The sequence below is a fragment of the Pleurodeles waltl genome, chromosome 3_1 (genome assembly GCF_031143425.1).
Source record: "Pleurodeles waltl isolate 20211129_DDA chromosome 3_1, aPleWal1.hap1.20221129, whole genome shotgun sequence".
NCBI classification, from domain to species: domain Eukaryota; kingdom Metazoa; phylum Chordata; class Amphibia; order Caudata; family Salamandridae; genus Pleurodeles; species Pleurodeles waltl.
The window spans coordinates 153,565,079-153,578,230 of NC_090440.1; the positions used below are offsets into that span (position 1 = coordinate 153,565,079).

The following is a 13,152-nucleotide window of genomic DNA, read 5'->3' on the forward strand; positions in this document are numbered from 1 at the left end:
ATCAAGATATAATAAATAGCCCCTAAAAAACTGGAATAAGATAACAAGCCACAATCATCAAGTTGTTAAAGTAAGGAATGAAGTGGTAACACTGGGCATGCAATGTCAAAGCACACAAGTAGATGGTACCCAAAAGGGTTAGACATATGGTCGCACTGAATGGAAGCCATTCCCTGTAGCTGACCGGCGGCAAGAACTGTCAAATGAAAAAAGTGAACTGTTCCCCCAAACACCAAAACAGTATATTGTTTTATCGAAATCCTTTAACAGATTTGCACGTTTTACACTGGATACTCAGGTGTACAGAATTATGTTAGTAAACCCAATTAAAAAAATAATATTAGGCATACAAATTCATCTTCTGGTACTCACGGCAACAAGACTTCTGCGAAACACTACAATTTGAAATAGGAGCATGCCAATTAAAGTACAATACAGCACACGAAATCACAGAGCTGAGAGAGTTTTTGCAATTTGCTTACTGTACGTGTCGTCTATATTTATTAATTACAGTAGACATTACATCAGGGTGTTACCAGAAAGAAATCAAAACTACAAGAGTTGGTTAAAAAACAGGCAATTTTGTACTTTGTGTTTATCAGTCAAACGTGGGCCTCGAATTATTAAGAAGTGCACATGGATATTTTAATTCCACAAAATTGACACACTGTGCCTGCAAGAAACATATGCATGATACTGCTCACAAAACATCTCAGATATAAAGGAAATGGGAAAGCGGCTAAAACTGAACTTAACGATGAAGTGGCAGATCATCTAGCATTATAGGCACTGTGTTTTAAAAACCAAAAATATATATTTTCTTTACAGTACTAACCGTTATGTAAACCTATCAACAAGGGAGAATTTGTTTTTAGGGTCAAGCACAATGCTGTCCGTCCCTGGTGTTATCTCTCTGTGGACCTTTTAACCACACCCATGTCAAGCCCATCCGTTTGGTTGGTTTGTGGGCTTGTCTTTTAAAATTAGCTTGATTTCATTCGTGAAAGGCATGCACACGTCATGCCTTTTCCAGTGTTTAGCCTGCCTCGAGCTCACCGGCCAGATACTAAAAACATATCAGGCTCTATGTTTTACGAATGGTTTCTGCACAATTTTTTCGCTGTATTTCGCAAGCAGCGCAATCTATCTGGGAAGAAGTTGAGCGCTTTGCATGACATCGACTCTGCTACATGGATAATTGCATTTTTGTGGTTACATGGATAATTACACTTTTGCCGGTTACATGGCTAACTGCACTTTTGCTGGTTGCATGGATAATTGCACTTTTGCCCATACGTTTCTCTGCGAGGAGACTTCTGTTTCCTTTTGTGTGTTTGCTTTGCGCTCATGGTGGCCGTGGGCTCGCTTATGTGAAACTGTTTTTCTTTTCAGTTTATATGGCAAGAAAAGTCCAGTTAGGAGTTTACAACGCTAATAGCTTTAACTCGAATAAATGCGAGACCCATTGCCTTGCAAATGCTTGTGAAATAGATTCAATCCGAGTCCCATTGTTTTATAAGGTCCTAATCTGCTGAGTAAAAACTAAACTAATGAAGATGTTTACCTTTAGATGAGGATGGTGCCCTTCAGGAAGGGGCTGTGCTGTACTCAGTTCAGAGGTCCTTTTTCTCGCTGAGGAGGAAGTGGTTTAAACATGTTCTTCATGGAAGAGCATTATAAACAGAAAATGTTTGAGCGTTAGTCACACGCAAATGCAATGAACATAGACCGAGGACCCAGCATGAAGGGTTGTATGTCAACACCTAAAATACAACAGAGTCCATATACCGCTACATAGAATCTAACACATTGAAATGAGCCCCTCTGAGATTACCGTTGCAGGGATTACCACTCCTGAGGTTACGACTGCTGTGATTACTACCTCTGAGTTACCACTGCAGGGATTTTCACTGCAGGGATTACTAACTTCGAGATTACCACTGCTGATATGACCACTACTGTGATTACTACCTCTGAGATTACCCCTGCAGGGGTTACCACTGCTGATGTTACCACTACTGTGATTACAACCTCAGATTACCCCTGCAGGAGTTACCACTGCTGAAATTATCACTTCAGGGATTACCACTGCTGAGATTACCACTACTGGGATTACTACCTCTGAGATTACCACTGCAGGGATTACCACTGCTGAGATTACCACTGCAGGGATTACCACTCCTGGGGTTACCACTACTGTGATTACTACCTGAGATTACCAGTGCAAAAATTACCTCTGATGAGATTACCACCTTTGAAATTACCACAGCAGCGATTACCACTGCTGAGATTAACACTACTGTTACTACTATTCCTGGTATTACCACTGGAGAATTACCACTATTGTGATTACTACCTAAAAGTACCATTGCAGGGATTATCACTATTATGATAACTACTTCAGAGTACACTGCTGTTATTACTACCTATGACATTACCCCTGCAGGGATGCCCACTGCTGACATTATCACTGCAGGGTTTACCACTGCTGAATTACCACTACTGTGATTACTACCTCTGAGAGTACCACTGCAGAATTACCACTATTGTGATTACTAACTCTGAGTACCCCTGCAGGTGTTACCACTGCTGAGGTTACCACTACTGTTATTACTACCTCCGAGTTTACCAGTGAAGGGATTACCTCTGCTGAGATTACCACAGTTGAAATTATCACTGCAGGGATTACCACTGCTGAGATTACCACTACTGGAATTACTACCTCTGAGATTATCACTGCTGCCATTACTACCACTGAGATTACTACTCAGATTACCACTGCAGGGATTACCACTACTGAGATTACCACTACTGGGATTACTACTTCTGAGATTACCACTGCTGCCATTAGTACCACTGAGATTACCGCTACTGATATTACCACTGCAGAGATTACCACTGTTCAGATGACCACTTCTGAGATTACCACTACATTGAGTAAAATAGATTCAAAAATAAGGATACTGACCCTATGCTAAACTACACCTTAAAATGAAACCTTACTTTATAACTATTGGTTGGTTCGTGTACTCGCCTTTTAAAATTAGCTTGATTTAATTAGTGAAAGACATGCATGCAGTGTTTAGCCCGCCTCGAGCGCACCGGCCAACTACTGAAAACATAAGAAGCTCCATGTTTTCCGTATGGTTTCTGGACTACTTTTTCTCTTTATTTCGTAGGCAGCTCGATCTCGCTGGGCAATAGTCGAGCAATTGGCATGAAATCAACCCTGTTACATGAATATTTGCACTTTTGCCGGTCACATGGATAACTGCACTTTTGCCGATACGTTTCAATTAAAAATGAATACAACATGGTAGCACATTACATTTGCTTACAGAGATAAGAAAGGTGTCGCTATTCCATTGTCTTTGTCTATATCGACAACAATTGTACAAAAAAATACATTACAATCACAAGGACAGGAACACAAGTGTACAATTAACATACATAGAGCATCACCATTAATATGATTAATAGTAAGTTTCTATCTAGGCATGTACGAAGTTGTCAACACATTCTGTGATCCCAAATCAGAAAGTGATTGCCTTGGCTAAAATGCACCATAATTCAACAATTCATGATACCACATACTTCCACAGTCAATACACCATTCAGCAAATATATAATTACGTTTGGACAGAGATACAAAAATGTTATTTTCAGTAACACAATTCTATTAATTTGATTCCTTCAATTTTTCTTCTTCTGTTCTTAGTCTGTGTTGCTGTGCTGATACTTACCATACACATTTCTTGCAGCTACAATGTGTCTGTCCTCTTTGGGATTTTGTATGGGCTCTTTCACTTATTTAAATAAGAGGCATGAATGTAACTAATTATAAAAGTGCACAATGTTGTATTTTTGTTTTTGTTTTTAATAAATACAGTTTTATGTGCACATTTTGTGTGTGTGCTACACCTGGTATAATTCAAGGCCTTTCTAGAATATAAATAAAGGTTACAAATTGTAAAACAGAAAATCAAATAAACTGTATACTGTGATTAAAACAATGAAAATCTCTCTCAGGTATATAGTTAAAAGTCCTATGCTTCTTTTTTGTATTAATTGTAATTTGTCCTCCTAAGCTAGGCATCTCCAACGAGTAGCTTGTGAGTCAATGGTAGCTCTCCAGCTCACTCTAAGTAGCTCTCCTTTGTGCAGCTCTGCCTACTAAATTATAGGCTATTTCTTAAATAAATTAAAATGTGTACATCAAAGTTGCAAATTGTGTATTCGAGATAGAATTGTGTGTATTTTCAGAGCTCATAAGATGACATTTGGAGAAAAGATGTTGAATTTCCAAAAAATACCTACATTTCAAGTTGATGAAACTTTTCTTGCATTAATACTGGCAACCCTGCCTGATGCACTGAGGTAATCACTGGTGGCAATCTTGCTCAGGGCGGCCACTAATGTCATGTTGTTTATACAACACTATTAAAATTGGTAGCTTGATATGATTTTCATTGGACATAAGTAGCTCTTATTACAGAAAAAGCTGTAGTCCCCTCTACAAAGTCTACAAACCTCTGCAATGAGGATGCAATATTTCAGGAACCATGAGACCTATATACTTCATTTTGGTGTCAAAACATAAGTTTTGTGGGGTCAAGTAGACTTACAGAGACAGAAAATAATTCCTCAGAGCAACCCTTCCAGCATTTTCCAAAATGGCTGCTCTATAATGATGTGCTTTAGCCATCATATTGGCAATTTATTTTAATATTGTTTTGGTTTCAGGTTTCCCGTTGATTCAAATTCATAAACGTGAGCAAAGCAGGTGGTAGCAGAAGATATTTACCTCCTGACAGTGTTACTACCTACAAAATCTGAGGACTCCTTCAACAAAGAAAAATGTGTCATATGCCAAAATTTGTGAAAAAAAGCTACATTAACTGCAGCTGGACAGAAGAGAGTTTGAGATGCTGCAGAAATACGGTAAAATGAAGTTCACAAAAGATTGAAACTGATGGATGAAGAGAATCAAATATTTGATCACTGTAGTGCTATAAGTCATATACAATGGAAAATAATCAAGAAACTGCGGAAACCAGTGAATCACAACAAGAATCCAAGTCTTCTGAGAAAGCGACAACAACCAAACTCAATGCCCATCCAATTAGAAGATTGATGGCTATTCCTCATCAGCTTCCAACAAACAACAGAAAGCAGAGGATCTTCAATGTGTTATCTGTGGTTTAGGTTAAGTTTTCACTCATTGAAAAAGCAAATTACGTTTTAAAGCCACTCTTGAGTGCTGGCTACGGGTTCACACTCAGTGAGATCAATAATGGTCAACATTGATGAAACTGTACTGATCCCTAATAAAATGAAAATGTTTTTTTCTGCTGAGAATGTACAATGAGAGACTTCGTTTTTGTCGGTCTAACAAAAAGAATGAGTCACTTATGGTATTGTCAGCTGATCTGACTTCTGAAGCTCTTGCTACCAAAATAAGATCATAGGATGAAGTAAAATCAGCAGGAACCATTTTAAGAAACGTCCTGAAAGATTTAGATTTTGGACTTAATGCCAAATTTTGTGATGCCCCAGAACTCTGCAAAGTATGGGAGTCAACAAGAATGCCTGATATTGTCTTAACATTTTTACATTATTGTTTAATATGTGCAAAGCAAAACTGTTACAAACTAAAGTTCTCCAGTATGGAACAGAAGCCAACAACATTAATGATGGCTTTGACAATATAAGCAAAGAACTGGTAGACAGTCCCATGAACCGACAGACTTATGCTGTGCAAATGTATTGTCTGTTCCAAATCATGTTTTATGAACTACATCACGGCAAAAGGAAAACTCAGCTACATATGATGGATGCCCAATCAATCAATGTATGACAAGTGCAAAAGTAGAGAGCTAATCACTTCAATGAATAGGATTGTTGTACCAACAAGTTATGACATAGTACAGAGCAAGAACTTGTTAGCAGCTCATGCAGTAGGATCTTGCGAATCCAACAGCACACCACTTCCAAGTCACTTTACTAAGAAAGGATTTACAATTGCTGCTCCTGATAATTTTGAAGACAGCTCTTCTTTGTCTGGAACATCCAGCACACATGATACTGTCATGGTGCTCTTTCAGACTGTACCAATAAAGTATCTGCTCTAAAACAAGCTATGTCAGCTGTAGGCATAAACAAATGAAGCTGCAAACGTATAACCCAACTGCCTTGCCAACATGCGCAAAATCACTACAAGCCATCAACATGTCCTAGTCTACCAGAAAGTTTCAAAGTGGCTGAGGACATGAATCTTCTTTTACCTGATGCTGCGGTGTGCAAAGCTGATTTAACCAAATTTATCATATCTCCTCTGTGAGCTGGAATTCATGCTATGATCTTCCAGAATACTGTCCCACTGAGGAAGGTTGCGTTTTTACCACTAATACCATCTCCAGTCACAAACTATACAACTTATTGTCTGCCATTAAAGTGTTTTCAGTACTGTAGCTGACATTTTATGAGCAATCAAGAAGAATTTGATGATCTTTATCCAATGATGGGCGCTTTCCACATGACAAAGGTTGCGCTGCGGTGTGCAGGAAGTTATCCCAGTGGCTGTGACTTAGACAATGCACTTATTGAAGCTGAAATCTTTGGAAGCAAAACTGTCCAGTCAGTATTCAGCAGAACTCATTAGGTTTGTTCATTACAAGGTATGCTCATCATATCTGAGGTTATATAAATATTGCGTTGGAATGCTTGCTGGAACAAGAATAACAAATTAGGTTTTGCATAGCTTATCTCAGAAGTGAACAAGGCACAGAGTGCACTTCATTCAGAAGACACAATGCAAAGCCAGGCAATGTTCAATACACTCAGTTTAACCTCAGAAAACCAAGTTTTCAGAGTTTGTCAAAGACTGTGAAGAAAAATCAGAAGTTTGCAAGTACTGGGGAAATGTTTTACGCAATATAGCTCTAGTGAAAAACTTGGTACATGCTGATCTGGAAGGTGATTGGGAGCTGCAAGTACACACTGTGGAGTCACCGGTTACTGTGTTTCGCAAATTCAATTGTATAAACTACTTGTCCTGGTATTTGGCAAGAGCAAAGAAGCTAGATGCGGAAAAACCATACCTCTACAGAAAATTAACCCAAAGACATTTTGTGGTGAAAGACAGAGAGGGAAGGTTCAATGCTGTAGCTCCAGATATGAAAATGGAACAGACGATCCAGAGATCACAGAAAAGATCCAAGGGAATTGTTGGCCAGGCACATAGAAGTTAGCACATTGCTCAATGACAGCTAGTCTACCATGAAGCCCTTTCTATTTGCAATGTTATCAGAGAGATGACAAATTCTAAATTAAAGGATCATCGTGAAACTGTTCCTCACCACAAACGTGTGGTAAATAGAGAGGGATATTTTAATAAACATGTTGACAGCCTTTTTCATTTCATGCAGCAGCAAGGAAACCCCTTTGAAATGACTGAGCCTGTACAACTTTCGCAAGCACATGGAAAGATGGATGTAGCCAAAGAAAGCAGTGAATATATCAAGGACATTCTGCTGCATGATCTTCTTCCAACAAACACATTATTTGCTGGAGGTGCTGCAACCAAACCAGTGAAGCACAAACTTGTACAATAACTAAAAAAAAAAACTTTCACCTGAAGAATTTCAACTAAAAAATGTGTCATCTTCTATACTTTGTATTTTTTTTCTCGAAAAGGTGTCCTCATTGAAAACTTCTGTTGTTGTGGACCATGTGTCACAATTGCGAATGGTCAAGATTTCAACCTTGCAAAACTTTGGAGAGATCTTTCAGACTGTTCTACAAATATCAAAGTCAGTGTGCACCTTGCAAGAACTGCACATTGTCTTTGACAGTTATCTTGAACTATCTGTCAAAGAATGTGAGATAACGAGATGAAGGTCTACAAGTGGAACAATTGATCTTGCTCTCTCCATTGATAGGTTAATGTAGATATTTGGCATCGTTAGGGAACATTTGGGCTACACTATCAATGGGTCTAAATTTGTGGTTTATCCCCTCTTGGGTGCGAGCCCCCACCTGGCCTGAGATTGTGGGTCACCGGTGGTCACAGAGGATTTCCAATATTTGGGAATCTATGTCACACAAGATCCCCACAAATTCCAATGCAGAAACGCATCACCCCAACTGGAGAGACTCTGGGGTGATGTAACTCACTAGTGCTGCCTCCCATTGACCTTACTGGGTAGAGTGGCTTTGTATTAGATGATGAGCTTGCTGCGATTTCTCTATATCTTGAAGAACACACCCTATGGGATCCCCCCAGAGGTCTTCAGGAATATAGAGGGGGAGGTATGCCTGCTCCTGTGGAGCGGCAGCACACAAAGAATGGCCTTAGCTAATTTGCAGAAAGGAGTATCCAATGGGGGAGTGGCAGTCCCAGAAATTCTGAAATATAACTGGGCCTTGCAGCTCCTAATAGTCAATAAGTGGGTATTTGCGGATCACCAGGATCCAGCTTATCGGGAGGACTGTGACGCAATGGTCAGGGTTAGACACAAGGCCTTACTGAATGACGTGAGAAGAGAGAAGGAGCTACTGCAACATACACGGATGGCAGTCCGGGCTTGGATAGACGCTACCAGCTATCTGGGCTGAAGGTGGAGACTCACAAGGCTATCTCTGCTTTGGGACAGTGATCTATTGCCAGAAGTGAGTGGGTTGAAGGGGTTCCTACAATGGGAGCGGATAGGTAATGAACATCTCGGCAATGTCTGGAGGGCAGGCAATAATCTGCTTTGAAGATCTCGGTCAGGAATACGACCTAGCTGCAACCGAATATTATTAATACCTGAGGCTTCACCCTTGGAAGATAGAATACTTAACAAACCTCTTCCCGAAAAAGGGGCTTCAGGGCTCTATAAAAAACTCAACTCACCTAATCTGATGGGTCGGCTGAGGGCCACGTGGGAGGGCAATGTAGGTGTGAGAGAAGGCCCTTCATGGTCCCCAGGAGATAGCTATACGTGCCCGTTTTCGACTGGCTCAACTCAAAATACTGCATAGGTCATACTAGCCTCAGATGCTGCTACATAGGATAAGGAAAGCAGCCATCTTATTGTGCCTGAAAGTTTGTACTGGGGAGGGCTCATTCTTCCATATACTCTGAGAGTATCCACTCATAAAAGAATACTGGTCCAAAATAACCCAAGTAATATCCCAGGCCTCATAGCATGTACAGTTTTGGCAAAAATGGCAATAAGCTATTTTAAAACTAGACAGTGCAATTTTCAACAGTTCCTGGGGGAGGTAAGTATTTGTTAGTTTTGCAGGTAAGTAAACCACCTACAGGGTTCAAAGTTAGGTCCAAGGTAGCCCACCGTTGGGGGTTCAGGGCAACCCCAAAGTTACCACACCAGCAGCTCAGGGCCAGTCAGGTGCAGAGGGCAAAGTGGTGCCCAAAACTCATAGGCTTCAATGGAGAAGGGGGTTCCCCGGTTCCAGTCTGCCAGCAGGTAAGTACCCATGACTTCGGAGGGCGGACCAGGGGGGTTTTGTAGGGCACCGGGGGGGGGGACACAAGTCAGCACAAAAAGTACACCCTCAGCGGCACTGGGGCGGCCGAGTGCAGAGTGCAAACAGGCGTCGGGTTTGCAATAGAGTTCAATGGGAGACCCAGGGGTCTCTTCAGTGAAGCAGGCAGGCAAGGGGGGGGGGGGGTCCTCGGGGTAGCCACCACCTGGGCAAGGGAGAGGGCCACCTGGGGGTCGCTTCTGCACTGGAGGTCGGATCCTTCAGGTTGTGGGGGCTGCGGGTGCAGTGTCTTACCAGGCGTCGGGTTCTTAGAGGCAGGCAGTCGCAGTCAGGAGGAGCCTCTGGATTCCCTCTGCAGGCATCGCTGGGGGAGATCAGGGGGGTCAACTCTGGCTACTCACAGGGTCGCAATCGCCGGGGAGTCCTCCCTGTAGTGTTGTTTCTCCGCAGGTCGAGCCGGGGGCGTCGGGTGCAGAGTGGAAAGCCTCACGCTTCCGGCGGGAAACGTGCAGTCCTTTAAAAGTTGCTTCTTTGTTGCAAAGTTGTATCTTCTTTGGAGCAGAGCCGCTGTCCTCGGGAGTTCTTGGTCCTTTTAGATGCAGGGTAGTCCTCTAAGGCTTCAGAGGTCGCTGTACCCTGGGGGACGAGTCGCTGTGGCAGTTTTTCTTGAAGTGGGGAGACAGGCCAGTAGGGCAGGGGCCAAAGCAGTTGGTGTCTCCGTCTTCTCTGCAAGGCTTTCAGGTCAGCAGTCCTTCTTCGTCTTCAGGTTGCAGGAATCTGTTTTCCTAGGTTCTGGGGGGCCCTAAATACTCAATTTAGGGGTGTGTTTAGGTCTGGGGGGTTAGTAGCCAATGGCTACTAGCCCTGAGGGTGGCTACACCCTCTTTGTGCCTCCTCCCTGAGGGGAGGGGGGCACATCCCAAATCCTATTGGGGGACTCCTCCATCTGCAAGATGGAGGATTTCTAAAAGTCAGAGTCACCTCAGCTCAGGACACCTTAGGGGTTGTCCTGACTGGCCAGTGACTCCTCCTTGTTTTTCCTCATTATCTCCTCTTGCCGCCAAAAGTGGGGCCGTGGCCGGAGGGGGTGGGCATCTCCACTAGCTGGTATGCCCTGTGGCGCTGTAACAAAGGGGGTGAGCCTTTGAGGCTCACCACCAGGTGTTACAGTTCCTGCAGGGGGAGGCGAGAAGCACCTCCACCCAGTACAGGCTTTGTTACTAGCCACAGAGTGACAAAGGCACTCTCCCCGTGTGGCCAGCAACATGTCTGGTGTGTGGCAGGCTGGCAAAACTAGTCAGCCCACACTGGAAGTCGGGTATGTTTTCAGGGGGCATCTCTAAGATGCCCTCTGGGGTGTATTTCACAATAAAATGTACACTGGTATCAGTGTGCATTTATTGTGCTGAGAAGTTTGATACCAAGCTTCCCAGTTTTCAGTGTAGCTATTATGGTGCTGTGGAATTTGTGTATGACAGACTCCCAGACCATATACTCTTATGGCTACCCCTCACTTACAATGTCTAAGGTTTTGCTTAGACACTGTAGGGGCATAGTGCTCATGCACTTATGCCCTCACCTATGGTATAGTGCACCCTGCCTTAGGGCTGTAAGGCCTGCTAGAGGGGTGACTTATCTATGCCATAGGCAGTGTGAGGTTGGCATGGCACCCTGAGGGGAGTGCCATGTCGACTTAGTCATTTTCTCCCCACCAGCACACACAAGCTGGGAAGCAGTGTGTCTGTGCTGAGTGAGGGGTTCCCAGGGTGGCATAAGACATGCTGCAGCCCTTAGAGACCTTCCCTGGCATCAGGGCCCTTGGTACCAGGGGTACCAGTTACAAGGGACTTACCTGAATGCCAGGGTGTGCCAATTGTGAAAGCAAAGGTACAGTTTTATGGAAAGCACACTGGTGCTGGGGCGTGGTTAGCAGGCCTCAGCACACTTTCAAATCACAACTTGGCATCAGCAAAGGCAAAAAGTCAGGGGGTAACCATGCCAACGAGGCATTTCCTTACACAGTGCAACTTGATCAATTCTGGTCATTAACACTGAACAAGATGAATTTGGAGATGTTGACCCCTTGGGTGCTGGGCCTTTACCCCCCAGTGCTGAGCCCTTTTTTGGCTATTTGGGTAGATTGCACTTAGGACTTCATAACTTTTCGTCAACATAAGCTATCCACGCCAAATTTGCATCCTTTTTTTCCAACATCCTAGAGTTTCTAAAGGTACCCAGAGTTTGTGGGTTCCCCTGGAGGAGACAAAGAAATCAGCGAAAATACAGCTAAAATGTAGGTTTTTTTCAGAAAAATGGGAAAAAGGGACGCTGAAGAAAGCATGTGTTTTTTCCCTGAAAATGGCATCAACAAAGGGTTTGCAGTGCTAAAAGAACCATCTTCCCAGCTTTCAGGAACAGGCAGACTTGAATTAGAAAACCACAGTTTTCAACACAATTTCGGTATTTTACTGGGACATTTTTACTTTATTTTGTGTCTTCAGCCTCCTTCCAGTTAGTGACCGATATGGGTGTGAAACCAATGCTGGATCCCGGACAGCTAAACATTTCTGAATAGTAGACAAAATTCTGAATTCAGCAAGGGGTCATTTGTGTAGATTCTTCAAGGTTTTCCCACATAAAATAACAGCTAAAATAAAAATATACTGAAATTGAGGTAAAACAAAAGAGCCATTTCCGGCCACGTTTTCTTCTATAAAACTTTTTCCAGCTATGGCAGATTTTTTTAAAGCAATATACTGTTGCGTCTTCTGGTTGCAGAGATATATAGGACTTGTAGGTTCAACAAGAACCCTAGGTACCCAGCGCCAATAAATGAGCTGCACCTTGCAATGGGTTTTCATTGTATACCGGGTATACAGCAATTCATTTGGTGAAATATAAAGACTGAAAAATAGGGATCAAGGAAACCTTTGTATTTACAAAATGGGCACAAGATAAGGTATTGAGAAGCAGTGGTTATTTGCACATCTCTGAATTCCGGGGTCCTCATACTAGTGTGTGAATTACAGGGCATTCGCAAATAGACTTCTTTTTTACACACTGTCTTACATTTGGAAACAAAAAATGTAGAGAAAGACAAGGGGCAGTAACATTTGTTCTGCTATTCTGTGTTCCCCCAAGTCTCCCGATAAAAACTGTACCTCACTTTTGTGGGTAGGCCCACTGTCAGCGACAGGAAACGCAACCTGGACTCATCACATTTTTACATTGAAATCTGACTTGTTTTTTGGAAAGTGCCTAGCTGTGGTCCTTGGCCTCTCGCTCAGCCGGCACCTAGGGAAACCTAGCAAACCTGTGCATTTTTTAAAACTAGACACCTTGGGGAATCCAGGTTCTGTTACCCATAATCCTTTTTAAACCTAAAAATTTGGCAAATAAAACACTTTTCCCTCAAATTTTGGTGCTGCAAAGTTCTGGAATCTGGGAGGAGCCACAAACTTCCTTCCACCCAGCATTCCCCCAAGTCTCCCGATAAAAACGGTACCTCACTTGTGTGGGTAAGCCTAGTGCCCGTGATAGGAAATGCCCCAAAACACAAAGTGGACATCACATTTTCCCAAAGAAAACTAACCTGTTTTTTGCAAAGTGCCTAGCTGTGGTCTTTGGCCTCTAACTCAGCCGGCACCTAGGGAAACCTAG

At 42.7% G+C, this 13,152-nt stretch overlaps 1 protein-coding gene across 3 annotated transcripts in view; it reads right to left on the reverse strand.

Moving 5' to 3' along the window:
* Window positions 1–13,152, reverse strand: part of LOC138283857 (mucosa-associated lymphoid tissue lymphoma translocation protein 1-like) — a 977,541-nt gene that overhangs the window by 232,070 nt on the left and 732,319 nt on the right. The window lies entirely within an intron of this gene.